Here is an 18,332-nt window from a genome sequence, read left to right on the forward strand (position 1 = left end):
CAACCGATGTCGCAGCAATTTTTTTTCTTTTAAGCCACCCCTCTAATCCCACCCAATTCCCGTCCATACACACCCAATTCAGCCCATACTGTATCATGCTCCCATAATCCCTCCCACACTGTATAATACCAAATAGCTGCCCCCACACAGTATAATGCCCCCAAAGCTGCCACCATACAGTATAATGCCTCCATAGCTGCCACCATACAGTATAATGCCCCCATAGCTGCCACCATACACTATACTGCCCCATAGATGCACCCATGCAATATAAAGCCAACAGATGCCCCCTGCAGTATATTGTCCATACAGATGCCCCATGCAGTGTAATACCCAAATAAATTCCCCCATACAGCATAATGCCCCCATAGCTGCCCCATACAGTATAATGCCCCCTTAGCTGCCCCTTCTGCCAGTGCCTTTGTAGATAGTGACACAGTGCCAATGTAGATAGTGCCCATGTACATAGCGACACAGTGTCCCCTGTAGATAGTGCCCCTATATAGTGCCACAGTGTCCATGTAGGTACACCCACCTTGAAGATAGTGTCCTCTTCCACACAGCTCCCCTTCGAGGTAGTGTCACACCGCCCCACTCCCATGTAGTACCACACAACACCCCTCCCAGGTAATGCCACAGAGCCCCCCTCCCTGGTAGTGCCACAGAGCCCCTCTCCCTGTAGATAGCGCTATTGGGACTCCCACTAGGAGTGGAATCCCCAGCCAGAGCATAGGCCTGGGGATTCCGCTCCTAGAAAGAAGCCCTTGTGTCATCACTGTCCATATATGAACAGTGACGTCAGTGGCTACTCCTTGAACGGAATCCCCATTGCGACTCTGGCCGGGAATTCCGCTCCAGAAGGAGCCTTTGACGTCAACGTCCATATATGGACATTGACCTCAGGGACTTCCTCTAGGAGCGGAATCCCTGGCCAGATCATAGGCAACGGGGATTCCGCTCAAGGAGTAGCCACTAATTCTGAAGCAGGGAAACATCAGCTTCCAGCTTCAGAATTAGTTCAGAGCGGAGGAGCAGAGGAAGCTCTTCCGCTCGACCGAGGTCTCCCCAGGCACAGCGCTACTTTAAGCGCTGTGCTCGGGGAAGCCCTTGACGTTACTGTCCATATATGGACAGTGACGTCAGTGGCTACTCCTTAAGTGGAATACCCATTGCCGATGATCTGGCTGGGGAATCTGCTCCTACAGGAAACCCCTGAGGCTCCTCCTGGAGCGGAATCCCCGATCAGAGTCAGCAATGGGGATTCCGCTCAAGGAGTAGCCACTGACGTCACATATACAGACAGTGACGTCAAGGGCTCCCCCGAGCACAGCGCTTAAAGTAGCGCTGTGCCCGAAGAGTCCTTGGCGAGCGGAGGAGCTCCCTCTGCTCCTCTGCTCTGAACTAATTCTGAAGCAGGAGCTGATGGTTCCCTGCTTCAGCTTGGCTTCAACTGGCTTCAACTGTATCTGCGGGACATACCCCCGGAATCCGGGACAGTCCTGCTGAATCCAGGATGTTTGGGAGGTATGGCCAGTAGGTCCTTATTATATGTGATCTAAGGAAAATGATCATGCCATCCCAGCTTACTCCTGTACCAGATACAACAAGTGTGAAATAAATAAATCCAGTAAAAAAATAATAAATAAATAAAAAAGATAAAAAACATGTAAAAAAAATAATAATAACAAGTTTAAATAATTTCTCTTAACTCGCCTGTAACACTCTATAATGAAAGTACATTACATGAGCATCTTGCACCCATGTAGTAATGCGTCCAAATAATGCTAAATATGTTACCCCAAATCTACGGAAATAATTAACAGTTAGGGCTTATTCACACGAACGTTGAATACGTCCGTGTGACGGTCGTTAAAACAACGGCCGTCACATGGACGCATGTATTTCCATGGGGCCGTTCACACGGCCCTTGTTTCAATGGACTGTGTGAAGGGTCCGTTGAACATGTCCTATTTTCTTCAGTTTTCACGGATCCGTCCATAGACTCAAGTCTATGGTGATCCATGAAAACGGGTCCCACATTGGTGAAACTCAGACGTGAAAAACTCTAGTTTCCCTATGTTCGTGTGAATAATGACTGTCTATTTTATTTCTCTCCAGGCTCGCTGTATCTGATCTTAACTCTTAAATAAAACTTTTTGTACACCGCTACTTTGCACCAGTTTTTAGATCCCATATACCAGCTAACGCGGGGGAAAGCTAAAATAAATATGGGAACTATTCTTTTTGGGCATTATAGCAACTATGTATGATGTGCAAAGCACATATTCTTGCTATCACCATACACGTGAGCGTTAGAGGATTATATTGTGCTGTAAGTTTTTTGGGTTAAAGTAATTAAATTAAATTATAAAAGGAAAAAAAGAAGGCCATTTTTATATTTTTTCAAATTTTTTCTATTTTTGCTCTATATAAAAAAATAAAAATAAATAGATACTGCCATTGTTTTGGAACTACATCAAAGCCCTACCCGTGCTGAAAAAAAAGTATTTAGCTTAAGTAGTAAACAAAACAAAAATATTTACTTTTGTAATGTGTCATTCCAAAAGGTGAAATTTTGCTATGGACATTCAGGCGTCTATTGACCTTGGTTGGTCCTGAAGGGGTTAAAGGGAACCTGTCAACAGCATTTCACCTATTAAACCAGCAATAACTGGGGGTAGTGGGTGAAAATTAATTTCTATATAACCTATAATTGTCATCTTAGTCGGCTCTGTAGCTTTAGTATTCAGTTTTTTAGTGTTCCCACACCGTATGCTAATGAGCATAAAAGAGTCATATCTTCACTTGAAAAGAGTCAAATCTTCGCTTGAAAAGAGTCATATCTTCATTCCTCAAGTCTTTCCGAGTTTATCCCACCTTCTTACTTTTGATTGACAGCTCCTCGCCATCCCCCAGCACACAAAATCCTGCGCTTGTGCATTGATGTCCTCTTCTGGGGGGTGCGCACAAAGGGACACCGGATTATTACGATAAACCGTTATTTACAGTCGGAGGAGGAGTATAGGAGATGGGGTAACGGCAATGAACTTTTGATAGCAGCGGCCAGTGAGAGATAAGTAAAGTTCAATAGTTGAAATGCTGGTGACAGATTCCCTTTAAGTAACATTTTAGATGTCCTTTGTATAGGTATACAAAGATCAGCGATGGGTGTCTTCTAATGGCTCCCTGGCCATTGACCATGAGTTGACACGTCGTGGTAAAAAAAACTTTTTTTGCTGCGACCGTTGCCAAAATTGTGTAGTTTTGCCACAATTTTCACACAATTGTGTCAATACGTTGTTGTTTGGCCATGGCACAGATAAATAAGTTCACTTAAGGCCATTTTCATATGACCGTATTTTTTTAATCACTATTTCATGTTTTTTTTTATACGTAATACAAAGCTAATGTTAATCTATTCACATAGGCGTATAAAATATGCGCTTATTTAAAAAAACTTAGCATGCATTACTTTTTTTTATATTTCGTCTGTAAAACTCATATTTAAGTCTATGGAAAGTGATTAAAATAGGAAAGTTACTGTATGTGCTCCATATTTGATGTGTATTGCATCCGTACATTATCAGTATTTCATCTATCTTGCATCTGTTTTTCATAGTAACTGTCTCATGTAGTTCAATTTCCTGCCAAGAAGACAGCCTATTAGTATTACTGATCAGTCACTCATGGAATACTGATGATATACTGATGACATCCTGATGCAATTTCATCTGAAATATGTCCGTATAGCGGATCCGTTTTATGGATGTTAACCGATACACTTGTGTTAAAGAGGCCTTACTCATCCGCCATTATGCTAGACCTCCAAATTACCTGAAAAATAAAATTTTCTAAAGTGTGTTCTTAAAATTTTCTTAGTAAATAAGACAAGGAAACTTCCCTTTAAAACATTGTGATTAGAAATTGGATTTGTCCTATGAAATACCATTTCCCACTAGAGCACTGGAAGACCAGCCTTTCAATTGGGGTCAGTGCAACAGTGCCACCAGCTGTAAAATGGAATTTATACAAACCATTGCACTTTAAAGCGTGATACCTTCAGAAGAATGAAAAACAAATGGCACTTAGAAGTAGGGGGTGTTCTTGGTATATTCAGTTTATAATGTAACTGATTCCGCCCATTAAAATTAGAATTAAAGCCCCAAAGACTAAAACAATGTTCAGAATCATTAACATAATTCTTACAACTAAAACCCTACTACTCTCCTGTCTCAATTAATATAAATTGGAAATAAACATAGTTACATAGTTAGTGTGTTGAAAAAATACTTTAGTTTATCAGGATGAACCTTTTACATATTTGCATGGTCAAGTGTTGACATAATAAGCCAAGCAATGTAAGCCCTCATAACTTGATTTAGTGATTCTGATAACCCAGTGATTTTTGCTGCCATTGTATATATGGAACTGGCTAAGGACATAAACAGCTTGATTTGGGTGCCAAAATATGGCAAATTTACAAGTACTCCCTGAATGAAATGAGGGAATGCCACAAGGAATATATAAGCCAAGCTGTACTACGACTGGCGTTACATATTGAAATCTACAGCAGTTCCGAACTGCCGTATAATTCCGCAAAAATTTCTGCCAATTTTTGGTGTAAATTACAGTAAATCTGTCAAGCTGCAGTGGCCCCTTTCCCTTTTACTAAGCCATATTCCTTTTTGAAAATAGCCAGAAACTACGTAAAATTAAAAAAAATTGCAAAACAGCCGTGAGCCTAAATTTGCTACTTTTTTCCGCTACTAAAGTGCCAACAATCGCTTAATAAATTATGCTCACAGATTATAACTTAAGACTCACTTTGGAATAGCTGTGGGTAACGGAACTTAAGCAAAATCTTTTACCAATAATAATAGTGCAATAAAAGTGAAATGTATATTGTATGTCCAATGTACATAGGGACTGTAACATTCTATGCCCCAACGAATATGGATCTGTACAAAGAATGCCTAACTACCGAGGTTTACACTTCGCCAAGAAAAATGTCAAATCCATTCAAAATATTCTTCTGATATGTCATAGATACATATCAGAAGATCACATTGGTGACATTTTCGATCTAGGATCACCGTTGATTTCTAGAATGGAAGGGCTCTAAAATTTAATGAAACTCAGTTAAAGCTCCTAATAGATATTTTTCTGCGATGTGATTGTCCCACATGTATCACTGACTATGAAGATTATTTTGACTGGAACTTCCCTTTCATATCTTACTGTATCTCCACTTTTAACCTCTTAAATTGGTTGTCCGTCCAGGGCAACCTCTGTTCATTTGTCCTATTGAGGCATATGGATGTCATAGAGAGGGTTCCCCACTTGGACCCACAATAGTCCACAGTAAAGAGCCACTGAGAAAAACAGCACTTGCTTTTGTGCATTCAGAGGGATCAGGTATCATGTCATCAAAAATTCACTTGGATGGGCGATGTATAATACCACAATTCTCCTGCAGCGTCACACCCATTGCTTTATTATATATAAAATAAAAGATAATTCCTGCATTACTTCTGTTGACTGATCCTGTGATCATCAGTGCACTAGATCAGCGCTTCTGGGTCTTACTAAATTCATAACAGCTGATTGTGACAAAAGTTTATTTTCTGAATATTGACAATATGTATTAGAAAATTGAGAAAATGTAAACATATTTAACCCCATAAAAGAACACTAAACATAGAAAATATGCACCAAAAAATATCCCAGCAATTCCTCCGTTGTTTTGCTCCTCTCCTGAACTGACAAATAACAAAAAGAAATCTATATGTGTCCCAGGAGATCACCCATCTATACTACCCTGCTTCTTATAATTCTGTGTCTTGTTCGAAGACAACCGGCTGCAGAAGGAGCCTCCCCCTCTTATCTATCTGCATTAGGACACAAAGAACATTAGCTAAGCCCTGCCCCCTCAGCCGTTTACCAGCCGAAAATGGAAGGGAGCATCAGAAAATACACTCCTGTGTTTTTGTGAGATTTCTATAAGACTGTTTGCTTCAGTCTTTCTCCTGTTAATCATTCATTTCTAGGTTTAGTGTTCCTATCATGACCATAAATATACCTTTGTATATTGATAATTAAAGGGCCTAAATGCCATGGCTGAACAGCTGTACAGATCATCATGCAGCCATGGGTCGTGTGCCCGGCGGTCAGACACCACCAGACACCCACAACAGGAAGCAAATACTGTATTTCATGGTAATAAAGTTAATTTGAGCGGATTTCATGAGTTTTTCACTGAACCCATGACTGCTGTAACATTCTGTTACTTTTATTTATTTCAATGTGTAGCCTACTCTTCACCAGCGACGAGACTAAAAAGTGCCCATTCCAGCAGCTGGACCCTACTGATCAGTGTCTTATTCACATGCCCCAATATTTTTTAATCTTAATAATACCTCCTCTAGATTTTTGTTTACGATTATAAAATTTGACCAGATATAGTTGCTTTCTCTGTGTATAACAGAACACGTGGCAGCAACCTATGTGTGACATTTTGACCAATGACGCGAAAACACTGTGAACAGTAATGTTCTGAGGTAACATGCATATTTATTCAAAATAGGTGGAATTTTGATCTAAGCTGTAATGATCTATTCAAATGCAGAAAAGAGCTGCATGCAACTGAAACCCTTTTTAAGGGTAGGGAGACACACAGCGGAAGTACAGCATATTTTCTGCGACGAATTGCAATGCGAAAAATCCGCATGCATAGTTCAGTAGCAACAGAGTGAATGAGATTTGAACACATTTTTTAAGTCGCAGAATGTCAATTTATGCTGCGGAATCGCTGCTCTTCTGTTGTGGGTTTTCCCCATTGAATCCAATGGGTAGGTAAAACCAACAACAAATCGGCGCAAATGTTGCGATTTTTGCGGAGGAAAAGCGAAAAGGCCGGGCTGTACTCAGAGCAGAGGGACACGTTGCTATGACAATGGAGAACGGGGTAAGTATGAACTTTTTTTTCTAGCAGTACTTCCACAGCGAAGATTCCGCCCGAAAAACTGCACCACAAAAACTTGCTCTGTTCTGAGCTAACTGATTTAAGTGGCTTGTGATATAAGTGGAGTTATAAAACCGGATTGTGTTGCTGTGTTCCTGTGTGTGAATTTGTGCGAGATAACTGAATTGAGTGCTTGCAAATAGAAACTAGCAAAAACTGACACAATTTAAAAACCTTTTTTTCTTTGCATCTTCTTTCCTGCTGAGCCGCTGACTAGGGGGAGGGGTTAACTGCTCACAGGTGAGATAAATTAGCCTGCAGCACTCACTCTGAGCTTGCTCTGTTCTGAGATAGCTGAATTAAGTGGCTTGTAATATAAGTGGAGTTATAAAACCGGAGTTAAAGCCCCTGTAAGTCCTCTTCTTTTACTGTAACAATTGTTCACTGTTTTTCTGTAACTGGGAAAATGGACAGCAAGATTGGAGGTTTTCTTCAGTGCACAGTTTGCCATATGTATGCACGACTGAAGCCGGTGTTCCAGAGTGAATACCTCTGTGGTAGATGTGAGCATGTTGTTCACCTGGAAGCTCGCATTAGAGATCTGGAGGAGCAGAATGCAACACTGACTGCGATAGACAATCTTTAGCGAAGCATGCTGCTCACTGAGCAAGCAGTTAGTGGGGTAGAACTGGAGGGTGAAGACATGGGTCAGCAGGAGCAGGTAAGTAGCTGGGTTAATGTAGTTAGGGGCAGTAGAAAGGGGTCCAAGAAAAGGAAGGCTAATAGTGTTTCTGATATTCCAAGCAAAATTGCCAAGTTGGGTGATGATGCGAGGGTGTCGGTCTCAGAAATGGCAGCCCTTGTGGATACAGATCTCCCTAACAGCCGGGAGAACAGCCCAGCTAGTAGTCGGCGGGATGGTAATGCAGGTGTTACGTCTATGGCCGGGGGTCGTCGTTCTGACTTACCCCTTGACTATCCCGGCCATGGACGTCTCTCTTCTCGGCGTTCACGCCCTCCAGGGAGACGCCGGCACTCTCTTCCGGGTCCTCGGACTGTGTCCCGCAGGGCGCGCGCGCCCGCGCGTGCACGGCCTTGAAGGGCCAGTACGCATCCAGCTGCCTAACATCAATTATCAGCCCAAATGGCTGCTGGGTCCTACCCACTGGTTCCTTACCTGAGCGTTGTTGTATACCCTAGTTTGTCTTGCTAAAGGTCTCCCAGTGTTTTCCAGTTCCCAGTGTTACCCGTTCCTGCTGCCTGTACCCTGTGTCCCGTGCTATCGTACCTGCTGTGAAAGTCAAGTCGTGTCTTCCCACTGCATCCGCGGCGTTACCTGTTGTGAAATTCAAGTCGTGTCTTCCCGCTGCATCCGCTGCCTCACCTGCTGTGAAAGTCAAGTCGTGCTCCTGCCACTGTCTACATTGCCTCAGGTACCCGTTCAAAACCATAGACATTGTTTTGTACCTTGTTGGCCAGCTGCTACCCCGCTACGCGGTACGGCCCAGTGGGTCTATACCCTGCGCCGTGACAGTACGTTCAGGCCATGGACCCCGCTGGCCAAGTCAAGAGCCTGTCATCCTCCCGAGCCATGCAGGCGGACCTCCAGGATCTGCAAGAACGACATGATCAACTCATTTTGGCAGTAGACTCCATGGCACAGCATCTTGGTGCGCTAGTTACTTCCGTCACCACTTCAAGTCAAGCTCCTCCGATCGACCCTCCTGCTACACCTCCTGGCAGCTGCAGTTTGGACTCTCGGTTCTCGCTGCTATTGCCTCCTCGGTTTCATGGAGACGCAAGTTCGTGCAGGGGGTTCCTGAACAAATGCCAAATCCACTTCACACTGCACGCCCGAGCATTTCCTTCGGAAGGAGCCAGGATCGCCTTCATTATAGCCCTATTCGCCAGCAAGGCCCTGGCATGGGCGAATCCAATCTGGGAACGACAGGGACCCGAGACCAGAGACTTCCAGGATATTGTGCGGTTGTTCCGTTCCGTATTTAAGGAGCCTGGACGAGTCTCATCGGCATCCACTGCTATCCTTAAAGGAACAGTGTCATCACAAATTATTTTTTTATATGTTAAAGATGTTAGTGCTTTATTAAAAACGTTTATATTCATTTGTGTGTTTGTGTTTTACTTTTGCTTATTTTTACACTTTTTCTTCCCTATGGGGGCTGCCATTTTTTGTTCCATTTCTGTGTGTGTCGATTAACGACACATACAGACAGGGAATACGGCAGCCACAGTCCCATAGGGACTGCGAACGGCTCCCGTCCCATTGACTTCAGTGTACGGCGTCTGTGTGGGAACTGCGCATGCGCCGCTCCCACACAGTCCAATTCGAAATTAGCGCCGTCCGGCGCCATTTTCCTGTGGACCGGAAGTCGCGGCCGGACAGTAATATTACTACTTCCGGTCGCGGCTTCCGGATTTGTGCACTTGGACCAGCGGCAGCAAACGGAGCGGACGGGCCGGAGGGAGCCGCGGCGGCAGGAGCAGGTAAGAGATTTCAATGTATGTTCGTGTTTGTGTGTGTTTACTACTGTATGTAAACCTACTACACTGTGTGTTAGCTCAAAAAATGGCGACACACAGTGTAGGAGGTTACACCGTTCAAACCCCTCGTTTATCCCGGCACTAGCCAGGATAAAGGAGGGGGGGATGCTGAGAGCTCACTAGAGCGAGGGCTTTTTACCCAATTTTGCAAAGCTGCAATTTTGGGGATAGCTCCATCTAGTGACCAAAAATGGGTAGTATTATAAATTAGAATTAATTTATAATATTTCCTGACTCGTGAAAAAAATAAAAAAAATTTGAACAATGTTTAATCACCCACACACTAAATGTTTAATTTTTTTTAAAAAAACATGTTTTTCTGGCAACACATTCCCTTTAAGCTGCATCAGGAGGACGCCTCCGCGGGCGAATACACCTTCCAGTTCCGGACTCTGGCAGGAGAATTGTCCTGGAACAATGAGGCCTTGGTAGCATCCTTCTGGCATGGCCTATCGCCTGAGATCAAAGACGAACTGGCTGCTCGAGACCTCCCAGCTGCCCTGGATGACCTAATTCTACTGGCTACCCGTGTGGACATAAGGCTCAGAGAGAGATCCCGAGAGATTCTTCAGTAAAAACGGCTTCCTAGACTGGCGTCCAACTTCCAGCAACCCCTCTTGCCTTGTTCTTCTGCTGCACCCGAAGTTCCGTCGCAGGTGGATCGGCTTAAACTGTCCGATCAAGAAAAACAGCGCAGGCTTTGCTGGCCATGTCGTGCGTCTGTGTCCCCAAAGGCCTAAGAAACCCCAATGCCTGGGATTGGTTGGAGAGACAACCCTGGGCGCTACTGCACTTGATAGAGAACTCTCGTCCAAGCTGTTTATTCCTGTCACCATCGTCGTTGGCGAGAGACCTCATCCAGTCTCTGCCTACCTGGACTCTGGCACCGCAGCCAATTTCATCTGTCAAGACCTTGTGGATCTTCTTCATTTGCCTACTGTTTTGCTGGAGAGACCATTGATCGTTGCCTCGGTAGATGGACTGCCTTTGCCTGACTCAGTATTGTCTCTGACCAAGCCATTGAGACTCCAAGTGGGAGCTCTTCATTCCGAGCTTATCTCCCTGTATGTCCTGCCTAAGGCCGTCAACCCCATGCTGCTGGGTTTGCCTTGACTCCGTCTTCACGCCCCAGTCCTGGATTGGAACTCCGGAGAGGTTCTTCAGTGGGGCCCCAAGTGTCTAGACCGCTGTCTGGGTCATGTTCATCCATCCCAACCTTCTTCGCCTCAGTCATTGACAGGGTTGCCTCCTTGTTACACTCAGTTCGCTGATGTCTTCAACAAAAAGGAGGCAGAGATATTGCCACCACATCGAAAATACGACTGTCCTATCGACTTGGTTCCTGATTCGTCCCCTCCACGCAGTAGAGTATACCCTCTCTCCTTGCCAGAGACCCAGTCTATGTCAGCCTACATTAAGGAGAATCTGGAGAGGGGCTTCATACGAAAGTCTTCATCCCCGGCCGGAACTGGGTTTTTCTTTGTCAAAAAGAAGGATGGATCCCTTCGACCCTTGCATTGACTACCGGGGTCTCAATCAGATCACGGTGAAGAACAGGTACCCCTTTGTTGTTGATTTCTGAGCTCTTTGATCGTATACGGGGGGCCCAAAAATTTTCCAAGCTTGACCTGCGGGGGGCTTACAATCTAATCCGGATCTGTCAGGGAGACGAGTGGAAGACTGCATTTAACACACGTGATGGACACTACGAATATTTGGTCATGCCCTTCGGCCTGAGTAACGCTCCCGCAGTATTTCAAGAATTTGTGAATGACATTTTTCATGACCTCCTCTATGTCTGTGTTGTGGTGTATCTCGATGATATCTTGATTTTTTTTCCCCAGATCTTGTGACTCATCAGGGCCATGTCCGCCAGGTGTTGCTTAGATTAAGAGAGAATCATCTCTACGCCAAGTTGGAGAAGTGTGTGTTCCAAGAGAAGTCTCTACCCTTCCTGGGCTACATCATCTCTGATCAAGGTCTCAAGATGGACCCTGAAAAGGTCAAGGCTGTCCTGGAGTGGCCACGTCCCCAAGGCTTAAGGGCCATACAACGCTTCCTGGGATTTGCCAACTTCTACAGACTGTTCATTCCCAACTTCTCTTCTCTGACAGCCCCCATCTCCACCCTCACTAAGAAGGGTATGAATGCCAAGGTATGGACTCCAGAGGCGGAAATCGCATTTGAAACCTTAAAAAGGCCTTCACGTCTGCCTCCGTTCTGCACCATCCTGATGTATCCCTACAGTTTTCATTAGAGGTGGACGCCTCCTCTGTTGGTGACGGAGCACTACTGTTCCAGAGGGGTTCGAAAGGCAAGACTGTGGTATGTGGTTACTACTCCAAGCTGTTTTCTTCTGCAGAGCGCAACTACTCGATTGGAGATCGGGAGTTACTGGCCATCAAGCTGGCTCTGCAGGAGTGGAGACACCTACTGGAGGGCGCAGCTCATCCTATCCTGGTCTTTACGGACCACAAGAACTTGACTTACCTACAGACGGCTCAATGGCTGAACCCTCGTCAAGCCATATGGTCATTGTTTTTTGCACGGTTCCGGTTTGAACTCCACTACTGACCTGCCGACAAGAATGTGAGGGCCGATGCCTTGTCTAGGTCATTTGAGACAGAGGACACTGTGGAGTCCCCACAGAATATTATCGATCCTTCCTGCATCTACTCTGTCAACCCTCTGCAGGTTAGAGACATTCCTCCAGGAAAAACCTTCGTACGGCTGGCAGACAGAGGAAGAATCCTTTGCTGGGGTCACAGTTCCAAGCTGGCAGGACATGTGGGTGCCCGTAAGACCCGAGACCTAATTGCCCATCAGTTCTGGTGGCCCACGCTGCCCAAAGACGTCATGGACTTTGTCTCCTCCTGTACGGTGTGTGCAGCCAACAAAGTTGCCCACTCCAGACCAGCCGGTCTGCTCCAACCACTGCCTGTGCCCGATGCCCCCTGGCGGCATATTGCTATGGATTTTGTTACAGATCTGCCTCTCTCTGCGGGATGCAGTGTGATCTGGGTGGTGGTGGATAATTTTTCTAAAATGGCTCATTTTGTTCCCCTGACTGGTCAGCCTTCTGCCGCTCGACTGGCTGATCTCTTCATGCAACACATCTTCCATCTGAATGGATTACCTCTGCATATTGTCTCGAATCGAGGGGTCCAGTTCACCTCTAAGTTCTGGAGAGCACTCTGCGGCCTACTCGGTGTAAAGTTGGACTTCTCCACAGCTTACCACCCTCAGTCCAATGGACAAGTTCAGAGGATTAACCAAATTATGGAGAACTACCTGCGGCACTTTGTCTCCAGAAGACATGATGACTGGATGCAGCTGCTCCCGTGGGTGGAGTTCTCTTATAATAACCATACCAGTGAGTCCACCACCTCCAGCCTATTCTTCATAGTCTACGGCCAACATCCTCGAATACCCCTGCCCGGCTCTACTATGTCTCAGGTGCCTGCAGCCGACTCTACCTTCAGGAACTTTCTGCAGAAATGGCAGCAGACACGATCTTCTATTCTGCGGGACGGTGGACCGCATGAAGAGAAAGGCAGACACTAGAAGACGAGAACCTCCCCAGTTTATTCCAGGTACAAAGGTCTGGCTGTCTTCCAGGAATATCAGGCTGAGGGTGCCATCTTGCAAGTTTGCTCCCAGGTTCCTTGGACCCTTCGAGATTTTACTACAGATCAATCCTGTGTCGTACAAGCTTCAACTGCCTCCTACCCTTAAGATCCCTAACTCCTTCCACGTCTCCTTGCTAAAACCCATGGTTCTGAACCACTACTCCAGGACTCCTAGTTCCGCAGTGGCTCCTGGCGGTTCATCCGGAACTTTCGAAGTGAGGGAGATCCTGGCCACCAAGAAAGTAGGAGGCAGGACGTTTTACCTGGTGGATTGGAGGGGATTTGGTCCAGAGGAGAGGTCTTGTGAGCCAGAGGAGAACATCGATGCCCCTGTCCTCGGGAAGAAGTTTCTTTCCCACTCTCATCCCAAGAAGAGGGGGAGTAAGAGGGGGGATACTGTTACGTCTATGGCCGGGGGTCGTCGTTCTGACATACCCCTTGACGATCCCGGCCATGGACGTCTCTCTTCTCGGCGTTTGCTCCCTTCAGGGAGACGCCGGCACTCTCTTCCGGGTCCTCGGACTGTGTCCACCAGGGCGTGCGCGCCCGTGCGTGCACGGCCTTAAAGGGCCAGTACGCGCCAAGCTGCCTAATATCAATTATCAGCCCAAATGGCTGCTGGACTATAATAAAGGTCTCCCAGTGTTTTCCAGTTCCCAGTGTTACCCGTTCCTGCTGCCTGTACCCTGTGTCCCGTGCTATCGTACCTGCTATGAAAGTCAAGTCGTGTCTTCACGCTGCATCCGCGGCGTTACCTGCTGTGAAAGTCAAGTCGTGTCTTTTCGCTGCATCCGCGGCGTCACCTGCTGTGAAAGTCAAGTCATCCTCCTGCCACTGTCTACATTGCCTCAGGTACCCGTTCAGAACTATAGACATTGTTTTGTACCTTGTTGGCCAGCTGCTACCCCGTTATGCGGTACGGCCCAGTGGGTCCACACCCCGCGCCGTGACAGCAGGTAAGGCAAGAGAATTGATAGTTGTAGGGGATTCTATAATCAGGGAGACGGATAGAATAATTTGTCGCCAAGACCGCCTCAACCAAATGGTTTACTGTCTCCCTGGTGCCAGGGTTCAGCATGTGGTGGTACGGGGATGGGCTGGTGATGATCCAGCTGTTGTGGTCCATGTAGGTACCAATGACAGAATAAATGGTAGATGGAGGAGCCTTAAGAATAATTTTAAAGAACTAGGCTACAAGCTGAAGGGAAGGACCTCCAAGGTAGTATTCTCAGGAATACTGCCTGTGCCATGCGCATCACAGGAAAGACAGCGGGAGCTCAGGGAGTTAAATGCATGACTTAAGTCAGAGGAGAAGGCTTTGGGTTCCTAGAGCACTGGGCTGACTTTTCATTGGGGTACAAACTGTATTCTGCAGAGGATTTGCACCTAAATGTAAGGGGGGTCCACTGTGCTAGGGGAGAGAATTCTAGCTGGGGTGGCGGAGTATTTAAACTAGGGCTGAGGAGGGAGGCCAATGTAGAAAATAAAGGGGTAGTTAGGTTAGAGAGGGGTCAGACTATATTGGTGGGGGGAAAAACAAACTGTGGGGAGAGGACTAGACAACAGCAATGAAAATAAAATTGTCCAAATAATGTCAAATAATCAAATTTCTGATACTGAAAGTGAAACATTTAAAGGCAAGTTAAAGTGTATGTTTACAAATGGCAGAAGTCTAGCAAGCAAAATGGGGGAGCTGGAGGCCTAGGTACTGGAAGAAAATATAGATATAGTGGGTGTTGCTGAAACATGGCTAGACTCTTCTCATGACTGGGCTGTAAATCTACAGGGTTTTACACTGTTTCGGAAAGACAGGGCGAATAGGAAAGGCGGTGGTGTATGTCTGTATGTGAGAAGCGATATGAAGGCGAGTGTGAATGAGACATTAGAGGGTGAAGATTGTGAGAAGGTTGAAACCTTGTGGGTGGAATTACAAAGGGAGGTAAACACTAAAAAAAATTACTTTTGGTGTAATATATAGACCCCCAATATAACTGAGGAGATGGAAGTTCAGCTATATAAACTGATGGAGTGGGCTGCACAGGCGGGTACTGTAGTAATAATGGGAGATTTTCATTACCGGGATATTAATTGGGGTCGTGGTTTTGCTTCAACTGCAAAGGGGAGACATTTCCTCAACCTGTTGCAGGAAAATTTTATGGGCCAGTATGTGGAAGACCCGACTAGAGGTGAAGCTCTGTTGGATCTGGTTATTTCTAATTTGGCAGAGCTTGTTAGGAATGTCAATGTTCAGGAAAACCTTGGTAACAGTGATCACAATATAGTTACATTTTGCCTATACTGTAAAAAACAAACACAGGCTGGCAGGGCAAAAACACTTAATTTTAAGAAGGCCAGGATGAGGGCTGCAATTCAGGATATAGACTGGGAAGAAATAATGTCAAATAATGGTAAAAATGACAAATGGGAGATTTTCAAATCTACTTTGGGTAATTATAGTGCAAAATGTATTCCTATAGGTAACAAGTATAAACTACTAAAATTAAACCCCTCATGGCTTACACCTTCTGTAAAAAGGGCAATACATGACACAAAAGAAGGGCAAATCTGAAGGTACAGCTTAATAAAATTTGTAAAAAGGTAATAAAATCAGCAAAAATACAAAATGAAAGGCAGGTGGCCAAGGATAGTAAAACAAATCCCCAAAAATTCTTCAAGTATGGGGAGTTGGTCACAGGGGATCAAGAGAAGGCAGAGTTACTAAATGGGTTCTTCAGCTCTGTATATACAACAAAAGAAAGAGAAGCTGATGTAGCCGCTGCCAGTGCTGTTGATATATCAGTTGATATACTGAATTGGATGAATGTAGATATGGTCGAAGCTAAATAAAATAAAATAAATGTACACAAGGCCCCGAGACCAGAGGGGTTACACCCTGGAGTTCTTAAAGAGCTTAGTTTAGTTATTTCTTTCCACCTCTTCATAATATTTAGGGATTCTCTAGTGACTGGTATAGTGCCAAGGGACTGGCGCAGGGCAAATGTGGTGCCTATTTTCAAAAAGGGCTCTAGGTTTTCCCTGTGTAATTATAGACCAGTAATCCATCGTGGGGAAAATGTTTGAGGAGCTATTGAGGGACTATATATAGGATTACATGACAAAAAATTGTAATATAAGTGACAGCCAGCACGGTTTTACTAAGGACAGAAGCTGTCAAACCAACCTGATATGTTTTTATGAAGAGGTGAGCAGAAGCCTAGACAGAGGGGCCGTGTTTTTGGACTTTGCAAAGGCATTTGAAACTGTCCCTCATAGACGTCTAATGGGTAAATTAAGGACTATAGGTTTAGAAAGTATCGTTTGTAATTGGATTGAGAATTGGCTCAAGGACTGTATACAGAGAGTTGTGGTCAATGATTCCTACTCTGAATGGTCCCCGGATATAAGTGGTGTACCCCAGTGTTCAGTGCTGGGACCACTATTATTCAACTTATTTATTAATGATATAGAGGATGGGATTAATAGCACTATTTCTATTTTTGCAGATGACACCAAGCTATGTAATATAGTTCAGTCTATGGAAGATGTTTGTGAATTGCCAGCGGATTTAAATAAACTAAGTGTTTGGGGGTCCACTTGGCAAATGAGGTTTAATGTAGATAAATGTAAAGTTATGCACCTGGGTACGAACAACTTGCATGCATCACATGTCCTAGTGGGAGCTACACTGGGGGAGTCACTTGTCGAGAAGGATCTAGGTGTACTTGTAAATCATAAACTAAATAACAGCATGCAATGTCAATCAGCTGCTTCAAGGGCCAGCAAGATATTGTCATGTATTAAAAGAGGCATGGACTCGCGGGACAGGGATGTAATATTGCCACTTTACAAAGCATTAGTGAGGCCTCATCTAGAATATGCAGTTCAGTTATGGGTTCCAGTTCAAAGAAAGGATGCCCTGGAGTTGGAAAAAATACAAAGAAGAGCAACGAAGCTAATAAGGGGCATGGAGAATCTCAGTTATGGGGAAAGATTAAAAGAATTAAACCTATTTAGCCTTGAAAAAAGACGACTAAGGGGGCACATGATTAACTTATATAAATATATTAATGGCACATACAAACAATATGGTGAAATCCTGTTCCATGTAAAACCCCCTCAAAAAACAAAGGGGCACTCCCTCCATCTGGCGAAAAAAAGGTTCAACCTGCAGAGGCGACAAGGCTTCTTTACCGTGAGAACTGTGAATCTATGGAATAGCCTACCGCAGGAGCTGGTCACAGCAGGGACAGTAGATGGCTTTAAAAAGGCTTAGATAATTTCCTAGAACAAAAAAATATAAGCTCATATGTGTAGAAATTTTTTACTTCCCTTTTCCCATCCCTCAGTTGAACTTGATGGACGTGTCTTTTTTCAACCATACGAACTATGTAACAATTTGGTGCGATTATTTGAGCGGAATTCTGTGCGGCTTCCCGGACAGATACGCTGTGTGCTTTTATTAGCCATGTGTGCACTTATTCTAAATGGAAAGAAACTAGTCTTGCCATTAGGCCACTAGGAAACCCATGTGAGAATTTTCTAAACCCTATGGACATATTTGCAATTTAAAAAAAAACAAATATTAACTGATCACACCTTATTGAATACAGAAATAAATACCAAAACCCCTTCTGATTTAAGAATTCCATTTCTTGTCCATCTTAACACAAAGTCATTGGAAGAACTGAAATCCTATAATACTTGAATGACAACACCATTTTCCATAACATGTAACAAAATTTTATTTTTGGCAATAATAATAAGAGTAACAGAAGAAAAAAGAGACAATAATACGATGATATGACTAATTTTATGATATCCAGTTCTACAAAATGTTCCATTTTAAATGTAAAAATGTAAAAGAGCCTTTTCTACATGTTTTAAAAATGATGACATAACACAGTTGCCAATATTCAAAGATGGGACGACTCACTTCTAAAAAAGTTGTGAGGCTCCACTTCGCTTTGTTTTATAAGGCTCTCTTGAATACAGAGGTAGACTGTGATAGAATTGTAAGTGGTCCAGAAAAAAATGCCCTACCGAGAGCATGCTGTGTTTGGAAAATGCCATTAACAACTATCCGCACCAGGACGTAACTGTCCGTCGTTGCGGGAAGTTACTTCCCGCACGAGGACGTACAGTTACTGAGTTAATCCCGGTGCACACTGTCGGCGACAGTG

This window comes from Rhinoderma darwinii, chromosome 2 (assembly GCF_050947455.1).
Source record: "Rhinoderma darwinii isolate aRhiDar2 chromosome 2, aRhiDar2.hap1, whole genome shotgun sequence".
NCBI classification, from domain to species: Eukaryota; Metazoa; Chordata; class Amphibia; order Anura; family Rhinodermatidae; genus Rhinoderma; species Rhinoderma darwinii.